This window comes from Dermochelys coriacea, chromosome 3 (assembly GCF_009764565.3).
Source record: "Dermochelys coriacea isolate rDerCor1 chromosome 3, rDerCor1.pri.v4, whole genome shotgun sequence".
Taxonomy (NCBI): Eukaryota; Metazoa; Chordata; order Testudines; family Dermochelyidae; genus Dermochelys; species Dermochelys coriacea.
The window spans coordinates 76,792,616-76,805,993 of NC_050070.1; the positions used below are offsets into that span (position 1 = coordinate 76,792,616).

Here is a 13,378-nt window from a genome sequence, read left to right on the forward strand (position 1 = left end):
ACACTGTCTTGGATACATGATTTTTAATTACAGTTTGAATTTCATAAATACAATCTTCCAAGTGGTTGTTTATGTTCATGAATGAACTCAACAGACTTAGATAGTATTGCTTTAAAAAAAATTGGGACATGTTTTGTACCTATATTAAAATATACAGAACTTTTTTTAATGAGTCATTTTAGGTCACAGCATTCATACTGATCATGGAAATTCCATGGGCATCTATTCCTTGATCTCCCACAGACTTATGAAATGTTGAATAAGTCATGTAGGCCCAAATTTTCAAAAGGGAGCTCTAATTTTGGGTGCCCCACTTGAGTCAATCAGAGCCTGATTTTCGGGCATGATTGCTCAGTTCTCAGTTGGACTTCATTTGACAATGAGGGAAAGATGTTTCCAAGTGGGCTCTTTCTCTGTTATATATTTGTTAGACACTTGGTGGTGGCAGCAATAAAGTCCAAGGGGAAAAGGTAAAATAGTTTGTATCTTGGGAAAGTTTTAACCTAAACTGGTAAAAATGAGCTTAGGGGGTTTTCATGAAGGTCCCCAAATCTGTACCCTAGAGTTCAGAGTGGGGACAGAACCTTGACATGGCTTAACACGGCTGCTACTCTGAAACCTATCTCACCTTGTGTACCCAAAAATTGAGACTCCCAAAATTAGAAGACGTTTGGTAAGTTGTTCCAATGGTTAATTGCTTTCACTGTTAAAAGTGTATAGCTTATTTCCAGTCAGAATTTGTCCAGCCAGATTCTCCATAGATTATGTGATTTTTTTTTCTGGTGCTTGGAATGTAAATTCTGGGATATTATTTCCCATTTCACTGAGAGACGAGGAAAGTGATTTTCAAAGTGAAGTGGACTGCTGCCTGTGGCCTGGGCTAAGAAACAATGATGCAATTTGGCAGTTTTTGCTTCTCAAGAGGGGCATTTAATTTGTAAGGATGCCTTCTAGCTTAAAGGAGCAGGTTGTCAAAAATGATATGAAAACAATGCAAAGAGGGTTATAAAGAAAATTGTATGTGTTCTGTCTGATGTGGTTCAAAGGAGAATAATGGCTTTGAGGTACTTGGGGAGTTTGGCAGGATCTGTGCAGAGGGAATGGAGGATTCATGAATTCTGCAGAGTTTGGTGTAGTGGATTTGTCTCAAGGTGTTTTAGAGACTGAAACAGGAATAAACCTTTCAGCCTGAAGAGATCTACATTCTGTCTCACAAAGCTTTCAGCCAGATGCCCTGAGGAAATGCAGGGGATGAACCTTGGAAAGTTATAGCTTAAAGGAGAAATCTAGCAGAACAATTCCATTAAAAAAAAAGTCCCAACAGTGAGAACAGCTGGAGACAAGGTATTATTAACTATTATTAATTATTATGATTGGAAATGTTAACAATAAACCACATTGAATTCATTCACAATCCATAGTCTCTCATGTTTAACACAAACACAACTGCAAGTAAAAATAATGAGTCTGAGTTCTGTGGGGTAAATCTTCTGATTCTGTAGGGTAACAAGGAGAGATCTTTCACTAGGACTAGGTGTTTTGAAACTAGACTGCAGGATTCCACTGCTGAAGACTGTCCAGTCTATACCAACAGGCTGTAAACCAGGATCAGGGCATACCCCTTTATGGAGGATAAACAGCAGTACCTGGTCACTCAGAGCAAGTGACTGGGGAGCAGCTACAAAAGATCTAGCCCAGGGCAGGCCCACAACATTTTGGCACCTGAGGCGGGGAGATCAAATGACACCCCCATGCCGCCTCGCGTGGGCCAAAACTTTGAAAGGTCTCAATTCTGCCTTCTTCCTGTTCTACTCCTCTCATGGTACTGCTCTGCTACCTACCCCAATAAAAAAGACCTAACAACTTAAAATTTTTGAACAAGGCATTTTAAGAACACTTATCTTTCAAACACCTGAACAGCAAATGTAACTTTTCTTTTCTGCATAGTAAACACTGGCATTTTTATCTGTTTGAATAATCAAAGTGGTGCTTTCCAAGCCTTCTTGGTTGCAACATGTTGAACTGCTACCTGCTGAAGGTCCACAGTCTGGACCAGCTCATGCTCTATTAAGATGGTTGCAAGACCGACCAGTCTCTCCTGTGACCTTGTGGAGCGTAGATGTGTTTTTATTAACTTCAACGTGGAGAAGCTGCATTCTCCATTGGCAACTGTTACAGGAAATGTTAGAAGTACGTACAGAGCAACAAAAGCATTTGGAAAGAGGCTGGTCGTCTTATCTGTGCACATATTATTCCAGAACAGCCTTTGGAGTTGATCCTGCTGAAATGTATCTTGAAAGGGCTTTCAGTTCATTACCTAAATCGCTTGCATTAATATTGCACATGTCATCATGTGTTAACACTCTCTAGTGCCCTGCATTACTGGTGTAGGTCTTCTTCAGGTATAGTGAGGAGTTTTGGAATATCATACAACATCCCAAATATACTTCTGTGTTCCTTGAGCTGCATGAAACATTCTTCAGCTGACTGTATTGCACAGTCTAGCACCTGGTTAAAGAATTCAACTTTGAATTGTTTGGGGTCTCTTCCGGATTATCCTGTGCCTTGTAATCAAAATGTTGTCTTCTTCAGTGATTCTTGTATTATTGAATGGGTGGGAAAATAGCTGCCAACTTCTGTGCACTCTTCAGAACATTTTGAAATCCCTCATCTAACCGGTGAGACTGTAGGTGTGACTTTGCTTTGTCCAGTTGTTCCATTGCTCCAGATATATCAAGGTCAGCACCTTGGAGTCTCTTGCTTACAACATTTATTTCAAACGGTATGTCATGCCACAACACTAAGCCACACAGAAATTTGAAGTTATGTATGTTTCTGGTGATTCCATTTCCCTCTGCCACTGTTCTCCCACAAACAGTTCCTGTCATAGCATTATCCTCCATAATGGTAACTATGCCATCATCTATCTTCCCAATTTGGTGTTTGATAGGCTTTATTGCCTACACTCGACTTTCCCATCATGTGGCACTCAGTGGTTTCAGTGCCAGAGAGGATGTTCCCAGATGTTGCTTCAAAATTTGCCATTGATGAGTTGATACAGAGAAAAATACATAGGTGCTTTGAATTATATTAAAAAATTCAGCAGCCTCACTATAAACTGATGCTGCATCACAGACCACCAAGTTCAATGAATGAGAACTGCTGAGACAAAAAAAGCGAGGGTTTAACTCTCGGATCCATGTCTGCATTCCTCTGTTCTTTCCTTTCATGTTGGCACCATTATCATAGCACTGGCCTCTCATGTCAGCTATCCCAATTCCCGTATCTTCAAGCTTTTGAAGGAGCACATTTGTCATACCAGCTCCTGTAGTATCATCAATGTCCTTAAATTCTAGAAAATGCTCTGACAATCACCATCGCAGGGACATTTTCACTAGGTTCTGTTGTTACAAGACACACCATTAAAGTCATTTGTTCCGTATGGCTGATGTCAGGTGTGTAGTCCAGAACAACTGAGTAATATCTTGCTGACTTCAGATCTGCCACAATCTTCTGTTTGACTTTTGTAGCCAGTAACTGTATGATCTCATTTTGAATGGTTTTTCCAAGATAGTGGTGAGTGTACATTTCTTGGGTGGTGACTCTTCTTAGATGCTCCTGGAGTACAGCATCAAACTCAGCCATCAGCTCCACAGTTTTAAGGAAGTTTCCATTGTTTGGCACATACAGCTGACCTGAAGTACCATGCACTGCTAGGTTTTGGGTAGCAAGCATTCTCACAATGGCAATGAGTCTTTTCAAAATATTTTGCCAGTAAAGAGACTCTGATGCAATCTTCTCTTGATGCTGATCATCTATGGTGGCCTTTACCCTTAGTCTCATCTCAAGCTCTTTCCACCTATGGAATGCTCTCTGGTGATTTTGCTGCCTTCTCATGGCATGCCAGATTTCTAGCCAGATTTTCCAATCCTTTGTTCCCATAGAACCCAATGTGCTGGAACATTAGATTGGAAGAGTTTGCAACAAAAACAGTATGCAGCATTTGGGGGTATTGAGTAAATAAGCCATGGCCTCTCCACTTTGTCACCATTGGGGATTTCATGCCAGTAATGTGTTGGATGGAAACTTCTTCTATTTTCATTGTCTTTGGGGAACATGAAGTTTTTCAATTGCTGTGGCCCATACAGTACAAGGAAGTCCCTCAGGCTACTGCTCAAGTGGGTCCACAGTCCTGGATCATCTAGACTTAAGGAACTAAACTTTCTTGCACCTCCACCACACTCTTCTCTGATCTACACTTTTCTTCTGGAATGTGCGTGGTTACATCCATTTGAGATGAAAATACAGATGCTGCAGTAGCTGCCAGGTCACCTGCACTCTTACTAACTGGAAGATCAGGCATCTTCTCACCACTCACATCCTCACTGGGGCCGGAAGGCTCACCATGAACATTTGTGTCTATGTATTTCAGGAGAGCTCCTTCCTGCTTAATAGAAAATTTTCCTTTGCTTTCTTTTTCTTTTTCTGAATGCTGCCTCAGTGGGGCGTTTTCTTCTTTCACTCATGACCGCTGTTCTGTGCCAGCTATAGTGGCTCTCAACACTCAATTCAAGGGAACAAATAAGCAGACTGGTAGCAGGGCCTGAGTGAGGGAAGATATCAGCATCTTAAGAGCCTAACTGCCTCCTCCTACTTCAGTTGACTGCCTGTTCTCCTCAAGTGCATTCAGGGAAGCAGCAGGAAACAGGAAGCTCCCTGAGAAGCTGGTGTTTCAGTCCAGGCTCCTGGGGGTACTAGAGAGGTACATAAGAGGCTCCTCCTCCTCTCTGTCCCTGCAGCTCCTGCTGCTTTCTGTTATTCCCTCTCACCTTTTCTCCTGCCTGCCTGTTATGTCTCTTGTGCCCTCCTTCCTCCAGCACAGCATTCCACCATCTTTGTGCATCTAGAGCAGAGAGAATACATATGCACCAGCAGCAGACACAATTTTCTACACTCTGGGTCCTAGTGGCCCCACCCCCACCCACCCCAGTCTGGCACCTGAGGTGGCTGCCTCAGTTCGCCACATGGTAAGGCCAGCCCTGTCTAGCCCTGTGATGTCCCGGTCACAGTAAGGGGACAAAAGTTGTCTCTTTGTCTCTAAGGGTGCTTCAGCTTAATATACTGAGTTGAAGAGGAGTGAAGGGTAAGATAGTCAGGGAAATATCTTCAAAGAAATACCATCGTCAAAGCGGAAGCCATTGTGTGGTGTCATAAATATTTCTGGGCTCAATTCTGCCTCTGAAACCTTTACCCAACAGCTCTGTGTGGAAGGAATATAGATCTCCTGAGTTGAAAAACCATTCTGATCTACTCCCAATTTTTGGGGAAGCCTAGGTGTGAAATCCAGAAATTCATCGGAGGGTCAGATTTCGAGACTATGAAGATTTGTCCCATTGCTTAGTATGTGTTTGGCATTGTAATCCACAGTGTGCAAGGTTCTAGAAACAATTCTGGTTTGTATGAAATTATAAATCACATTATTGAACAAAAGCTTTAGAATGCTACAAAGAGAGACCTTATCTGAAAGGCAGAAGAACAAGGGGGATACAGTTAATGTTGAGCTTTCAGTCTTAATTCTGCATTCCTAGTTTATGATTGTTTGATTTTTTTCAACTTACTCTTTGCATTAATTCTAGCTTTGTGCCTCCATTATAAAATGCTTTTTATGTAGTACTACCAACTTCAAGCATTTAAAAATCATGAATAAGCCCACTCCTAACCATGTGGTAATAATTTGGCCTACAAATTTACCCTATTTGTAAGATCATCTGTAAAAAGTATGTGATCCCTAAGCCTTTTAGCACCCATCAACCCTTAACCAGGGGACAGGGCTACTTAGGGAGCCCAGGGTTTTAAAAAGCCCACTCCTAAGCGACCAGAGGAGCTAGCAAACAGGAGTGGCTAACAGGGGAGTTTTGTGAGGGATTTTAGAGTGAGAGTGTGTGGGGGGGGGGCGGGGTGAGAACTCAACATTTGTTAAACTTAAAAGCCAATAATATCCCCTTGGTATAAACAAAACAACAACAAAGGAACCAGCTGCAGGAGTAAAAAGAGAATGAAGGCAGAGGTCCAGCAACAGAGTGAGGGCTACCTAGTTTATTGCACCCAGTGCAGCATGTATGATTACTTGTCCTATGGGCAGGTGGCGGACGTGTGCATTCGGTGCAAGGAGCTTCTGGCCCTCAGAGACCATGCACGGGCTTTGGAGACCAGAATGGCTGAACTGGAGGAGCTGAGGGAGACAGATAGATACAATGAGACTTTCCAGGACACGGTAGAATGGTCCCAGCCCTGGTCTGACAGCTTCTGTGCTGTTGAGGAGGATGAAAGTCCCACGGAAGGAGAGCATCTAACTGGAGCAGAGGAAAATGATCCCATAGTTCCAGATGATGACCCTCTTCCAGATGATGATGTGGTATTCTCTTGCACTGAGGATACTTCTCCAGGGGAGGGAACTCCAGCTATTAGAAAGACAGGTATTAGTAATGGGCTATTTGATCATTAGAAACACAGATAGCTGCGTTTGCGATGACCGGGAGAACCGCATGGTGACTTGCCTGTATGGTGCGAAGGTTGCAGATCTCTCGAGACATCCAGATAGACTTATGTGACTTAGGGAAAGATAGGAGAGATCCTGGAGGCCAAATTTAGGCTGCTAGGTAAGAGATTAAAGTCCAGGACCTCCATGGTAGCATTTTCTGAGATGCTCGCAGTTCCACACGCAGGGCCATATAAACAGGCAGAACTGCAGAGTCTCAATGCATGGATGAGATGATGGTGTAGGGAGGAGGGGTTTAGATTAATTAGGAACTGGGGAAACCTTTGGGAAAGAGAGAGCCTATAAAGGAAGGATGGGCTCCATCTAAACCAAAATGGAACTAGATTCCTCGCACTTAACATTAAAAAGGTCATAGAGCAGTTTTTAAACTAAGGGCTGGGGGAAAGTTGACAGGTATGGAGGAGGATGGTTCAGACATCCCTTAGGGGAGGATCTATTAATAGAGTATCTCTATGTCCCAGTGAGGACAAGAGGATGGAAAATGATAAAATACAGGCAGAGTCTGATCAGAAACAGTCAAATAAAAGAACGAGGCACCTTAAAGACTAACAAATTTATTTGAGCATAAGCTTTCGTGGGCTAAAACCCACTTCATCAGATGCATGCAGTGGAAAATACAGTAGGAAGAGATGTGTGTGTGTGTATATATATATATATATGTATATACACACACAATCTATATATATACACAGAGAACATGAAAAAATGGGTGTTGCCATACATACTATAATGAGAGTGATCAAGTAAGGTGAGCTATTATCAGCAGGAGAAAAAACCTTTTGTAGTGATAATCAGGATGGCCCATTTCCAACAGTTGACAAGAAGGTAATACTGAGAGTAACAGTGGGAGGGGGATGCGGGGCGGGGGGAATAGTTTTACTTTCTGTAATGAGCCATCCACTCCCAGTCTTTATTCAAGCCTAATTTAATGGCGTCCAGTTTTGAAATTAATTCCAATTCATCAGTCTCTCATTGGAGTCTTTGAGCTTATGCTCAAATAAATTTGTTAGTCTCTAAGGTGCCACAAGTACTCCTTTTAACTGGAGTCTGTTTTTGAAGTTTTTTGTTGTAATATTGCGACTTTTAGGTCTGTAATCGAATAATATTGCGACTTTTGCAAACTGGACACAATTTAATTAGGCTTGAATAAAGACTGGGAATGGATGGGTCATTACACAAAGTAAAACTATTTCCCCATACTTATTTCCTCTCCTACTGTTACTCTCACCTTCTTGTCAACTGTTGGAAATGGGCCATCCTGATTACCACAACAAAAGGTTTTTTTTTCCTGCTGATAATAGCTCATCTTAATTGATCACTCTCATTATAGTGTGTATGGCAATACCCATTTTTTCATGTTCTCTGCGTGTGTGTGTATATATATATATATATTCTTCCTACTGTATTTGCCACTGCATGCATCCAATGAAGTGGGTTTTAGCCCACGAAAGTTTATGCTCAAATACATTTGTTAGTCTCTGAGGTGCCACAAGTACTCCTCGTTCTTTTTGCTGATACAGACTAACATGGCTACCTCTCTGAAGCCAGTCAAATAAGAGTCCCATTCAATTACATCATGTAATGGCAGACAGCTAAAAGGAGACAAGTTTTTAAAGTGCTTATATACCAATACTAGAATATTAAATAATAAAATGAGTGAACTAGAGTGCCTTATATTAAATGAGGATATTGATATAATAGGCATCACAGAAACTTGGTGAAATGAGGATAATCAATGGGATACTATAATAGCAGGGTACAAAATATATTGGAAGGACAGAACAGGTCATGCTGGTGGGGGAGTGGCATTATATGTGAAAGAAAGCATAGAATCAAATGAAGTAAAAATCGTAAATGAATCAAACTATACCATAGAATCTCTATGGATAGAAATTCCATGCTCTAATAACAAGAATATAGGAGTAGGGATATATTACCAACCACCTGACCAGGATGGTTATAGTGACTGTGAAATGCTCAGGGAGATTAGAGAGGCTATTAAAATAAACTCAATAATAATAATGGGGGATTTCAATTATCTCCATATTGACTGGGTACATACTGGGTACCTCAGGATGGGATGCAGAGATAAAGTTTCTTGACACCTTAAATGACTGCTTCTTGGAGCAGCTAGTCCTAGAACCCACCAAAGGAGAGGCAATTCTTGATTTAGTCCTAAGTGGAGCACAGCATCTCATCCAAGAGGTGAATATAGCTGGACCACTTGGTAATAGTGACCATAATATAATTTAAATTTAACATCCCTGTGACAGGAAAAACACCACAGTGGCCCAACTGTGTAGCATTTAATTTCAGAAAGGGGAACTACATAAAAATGAGGAGCTTAGTTAAACAGAAATTAAAGGGTACTGTGTCAAAAGTGAAATCTCTGGAAGCTGCGTGGAAATTTTTTAAAGACACCATAATAGAGGCTCAACTTAAAAGTATACTCCAAACTAAAAAACATATTAAGAAAACCAAAAAAGTGCCACTGTGGCTAAACAGCAAAGTAAAAGAAGCAGTGAGAAGCAAAAAGGCATCCTTTAAAAAGTGGAAGTTAAATCCTAGTGAGGAAAATAGGAAGGAGCATAAACACTGGGAAATGAAGTGTAAAAATACAATTAGGAAGGCCAAAAAATAATTTGAGGAACTGTTAGCCAAAGATTCAAAAAGTAATAGCAAAAAATTTTTTTAAAGTACATCAGAAGCAGGAAGTGTGCTAAACAACCAGTGGAGCCACTGGACGATCGAGGTGCTAAAGGAGCACTCAAGGACAATAAGGCCATTGAGGAGAAACTAAATGGATTCTTTGCATCAGTCTTCATGGATGAGGATGTGAGGGAACCTGAGCCATTTTTTTTAGGTGACAGATCTGAGGAACTGTCCCAGATTGAACTGTCATTAAAGGAGGTATTGGAACAAATTGATAAATAAAACAACAATAAGTCACCAGGACCAGATGGTATTCACCCAAGAGTTCTGAAGAAACATGTGATTAATTTGAACAAAAGTATTGTCAAGCTAGCAATGAACAAGGGTTTTAGCAATGTTAGGCCTCAAATTTCCAGATGCTTCAAGAAAACAAGCTTTGCAGAATTAAACTGAAACTTGTGGTCAGGATGCACTGCAACCAGATAAAACTTTGTGTTGACTCCTATCTACTTATCAAACCCACATTAACCACATTTAAGACCCAATTGGCTACAGGAGATAAGTATGCCTAACTTATATGATGAACTGACAATTGGCTACAAGGAGATAAGTATGCATCAATTATAAGCCATACTAATCACATTAACAATGTGATCTACCCTGATTGGTTGGTCTGTTTTATTTTTTATTTGATCTGGCTGACAGATCAAATAAAAAATACGAAGGCACAGAACTAAGGTGTGTGAGTTGGTATCAGAAAAACCTGACCCACACCCCCTGAACTGAAGGGACGTGCACTTCTCGACTCTCTGTACCTGGCCAGTGCAGAAAAATGACCGACTAAAGTAAGCTGCCACAGGATAAGAGGGAAGGTTCTCTCATTGATTGGTAACTGGTTAAAAGACAGGAAACAAAGGATAGGTATAAATAGTCAGTTTTCAGAATGGAGAGAGCTAAATGGTGGTGTTCCCCAGGGGTCTGTTCTGGGACCAGTTCTATTCAACATATTCATAAAAGATCTGGAGAACGGGATAAACAGTGAGGTGGCAAAATTTGTGAATGATACAATATTACTAAAGATAGTTAAGACCCAGGCAGACTGCGAAGAGCTACAAAAGACTCTCTCAAAACTGGGTGACTGGGCAACAAAATGGCAGATGAAATTTAATGTTGATAAATGCAAAGTAATGCACATTGGAAAGCATAATCCCAACTATACATATAAAATGATGGGATCTAAATTAGCTATTACCACTTAAGAAAGAGATCTTGGAGTCATTGTGGGTAGTTCTCTGAAAATATCCACTCAATGTGCAGCAGCAGATAAAAGAGCAAACAGAATGCTGGGAATAATTAAGGAAGGGATAGATAATAGGACAGAAAATATCATGTTGCCTCTATATAAATCCAAGGTATGTCCACATCTTGAATACTGTGTGCAGACGTGGTCTCCCCATCTCAAAAAAGATATATTGGAATTGAAAAAGGTTCAGAAAAGGGCAACAAAAATGATTAGGGGGAAGGAATGGCTTCCATATGAGGAGAGATTAATAAGACTGGGACTTTTCAGCTTGGAAAAGAGACAGCTAAGGGGGGATATGATAGAGGTCTATTAAAACATGATGGGTATGGAGAAAGTAAACAAGGAAGTGTTATTTACTCCTTCTTATAACACAAGAACTAGAGGTCACCAAATGAAATGAATAGGCAGCAGGTTTAAAACAAATAAAAGGAAGTATTTCTTCATACAACACACTGTCAGCCTGTAGAACTCCTTGCCAGAGGATGTTGTGAAGGCCAAGACCATAACAGGGTTCAAAAAAGAACTGGATACTTTCATGGAGGATAGGTCTATCAATGACTTTTAACCAGGATGGGCAGGAATAGTGTCCCTAGCCTCTGTTTGCCAGAAGCTGGGAATGAGCATCAGGGGATGGGTCACTTGATGATTACCTGTTCTGTTCATTCCATCTGGGGCACCTGGCTGTGGCCACTGTCGGAAGACAGGATACTGGGCTAGATGGACCTTTGGTCTGACCACGGTAGGGCCATTTTTATGTTCTTAAAGTTCATAAGGTGTCCACAATAAACTATAATAATAAATGTAAATGAGGAAAAGGTGAAAAAAATGAGATGGACTAAATTAATGCATACAAAAAGATCTACTGATATAATTCAAGGACTGTATTAAGATCATTGTTGGTAAACAAGAGAAGTGTGGAACCAGAAACCAGTGACCCCAAAGTGGTGTGTTGGAAACTAGACCTAATTGGTGGACAAAATAATGAGGGGATTGACTGTTCCATTCATCACTCCCTTTTGGGGTCCTTAAAGAGACTTTGAGGAGAAAAAACAGCTACTAGAGCAAGTTTTACCATCATTGCTGCTACCCCCATCATCTTCTGGGATCCCAGGCCTTCTTCTATACTAATCCTGAAAGATGTGCTGACCACACTGAGCCAGAGAGAGGGAGACAGATGACATCACCACCTCTGCCAGTCTCAGCTAAATCTCAAACACCAGCTGGGATGTGAGGCTATGTCTGCCCCTCCGGTGTCCTTTTCTTTCCCTACGTTATTTCTTCTCTTTTTTCTATCTCTCGCCCTTTTCCCCCTCTGTTTAAAATGACTCTGGCTTAGCAGCCAAGACTGCGTATTTTGCAACTTTACTGTGAGTCTGTGACTGGAAGAGGCATCTAACAGCAGTGCCCTAAACAGCCCAAGTCTTGGAGTGAGGTTGCAAGTAAAAGTCAACCACCAGACAAAGACACTGCATCTTCTGTCATTGCAGTTCTTTCCTCTTCCCTCTTGTGTGTTTGTCTTATTAGGAAATGGGATCAAATTTTAACAGCAGCAGCAGCAATTACCTCTTCAGCCCATCTCAACTCTTCTTTCCCTCCAAAAGAACAGTTATTGCCATATTTGATACCATCTAAATGACTGTCAAACATGGTCTTTTTCCTTTGAAAAACTCTCTCCAGCTAAAGAGAAAGGGAACAAGAGATGCTGTTAAAATGAAAGCCCTGTTTAATATTTTAAATTTCAATTACTTAAACTGTTTTTCCTTTTTTTATATATCTTTAATAAAATGTTAAGAGGAATTTTAATGGTGTGTTTGTCATGGGACGAAGCAGGCTGAGGTTTCTGAATACCAAATTCCAAACCTTGTTTAACACTGTTTAATATTGGACAGTCAGGGTCATGTTAACACCTTTAACTCATATAGTCCATCTAAACTAATACAACACATGATTGGCTTAAAATCATGAGATTTTTAAAAAATAATATATCATTGCTTTTCATCTACCTTCTGTTTGTTGAATGTTTAGGAGGAAGCTACCCACCCACAATTCATGTGGGATTATTACAGGTTGAAATCTGTAGATGTTGACAGACCTCCCACTTAAAATAAAAGTTCAGACCAATATTTAGATGCATACAATCTAAGTTTAACAGCCTAAATTTAGGTTCCCAGTTTGAAAATTGTGGTCATGGGACAGTCACCAAGCCAATGACCTAGGTATATTTGGTTTCTCTCTCTGGCTTCCTATTCTGTTAGTTACCAGTTATCCATCTTGTTCTCTCTTTCAGTGTCATGTGTTCAGTTATCTTAAATGTAACAGTAGGAAGCATACAAGGAAAATTGGATGCTTTGGTGCTTGGCAGATGAATGTCAACTTTAGTTATTGATCTTAACAACCATGTTGAGATGGAAAAATAGTATTCATTTATCTGGCATTTAGAAAAGCAGTTCCCAGTAGTACAGTTATAGACACATCTGTTTCAGGCAATGTGAAAAAAGAGTGGTAGAATCTGATCCCTAGATGATTAATTACATTAACAGATTTGGGATTTTCTGTTGTCTTAAAGCATTTAATGCATTAAGATTCTTGTAGTTTATGAAAAGAGGTTGGTAAAGCCTTACCCAAGACCTAGAAATTTGATTTGAAGTAGCACAAGTAGATGGAGACTCATATCAAAATATAACTAAATCACTCAAAAAGCACAATAAGAAGAGATGGTATTGTTGTGATTTTTGAGTATCCAGTATCTTTATTTCCAGGTAGGTTGATGTTTTTGTACAGGATGCTAATCATAGAATATCAGGATTGGAAGGGACCTCAGGAGGTCATCTAGTCCAACCCCCTGCTCAGAGCAGGACCACTCC

The 13,378-nt window shown here is 40.5% G+C and overlaps 1 protein-coding gene across 2 annotated transcripts in view; it reads right to left on the minus strand.

Annotated features, from left to right (window-relative positions):
- The window catches only part of MCHR2 (melanin concentrating hormone receptor 2), a 90,324-nt gene that overhangs the window by 57,834 nt on the left and 19,112 nt on the right, over nt 1-13,378 (minus strand). The window lies entirely within an intron of this gene.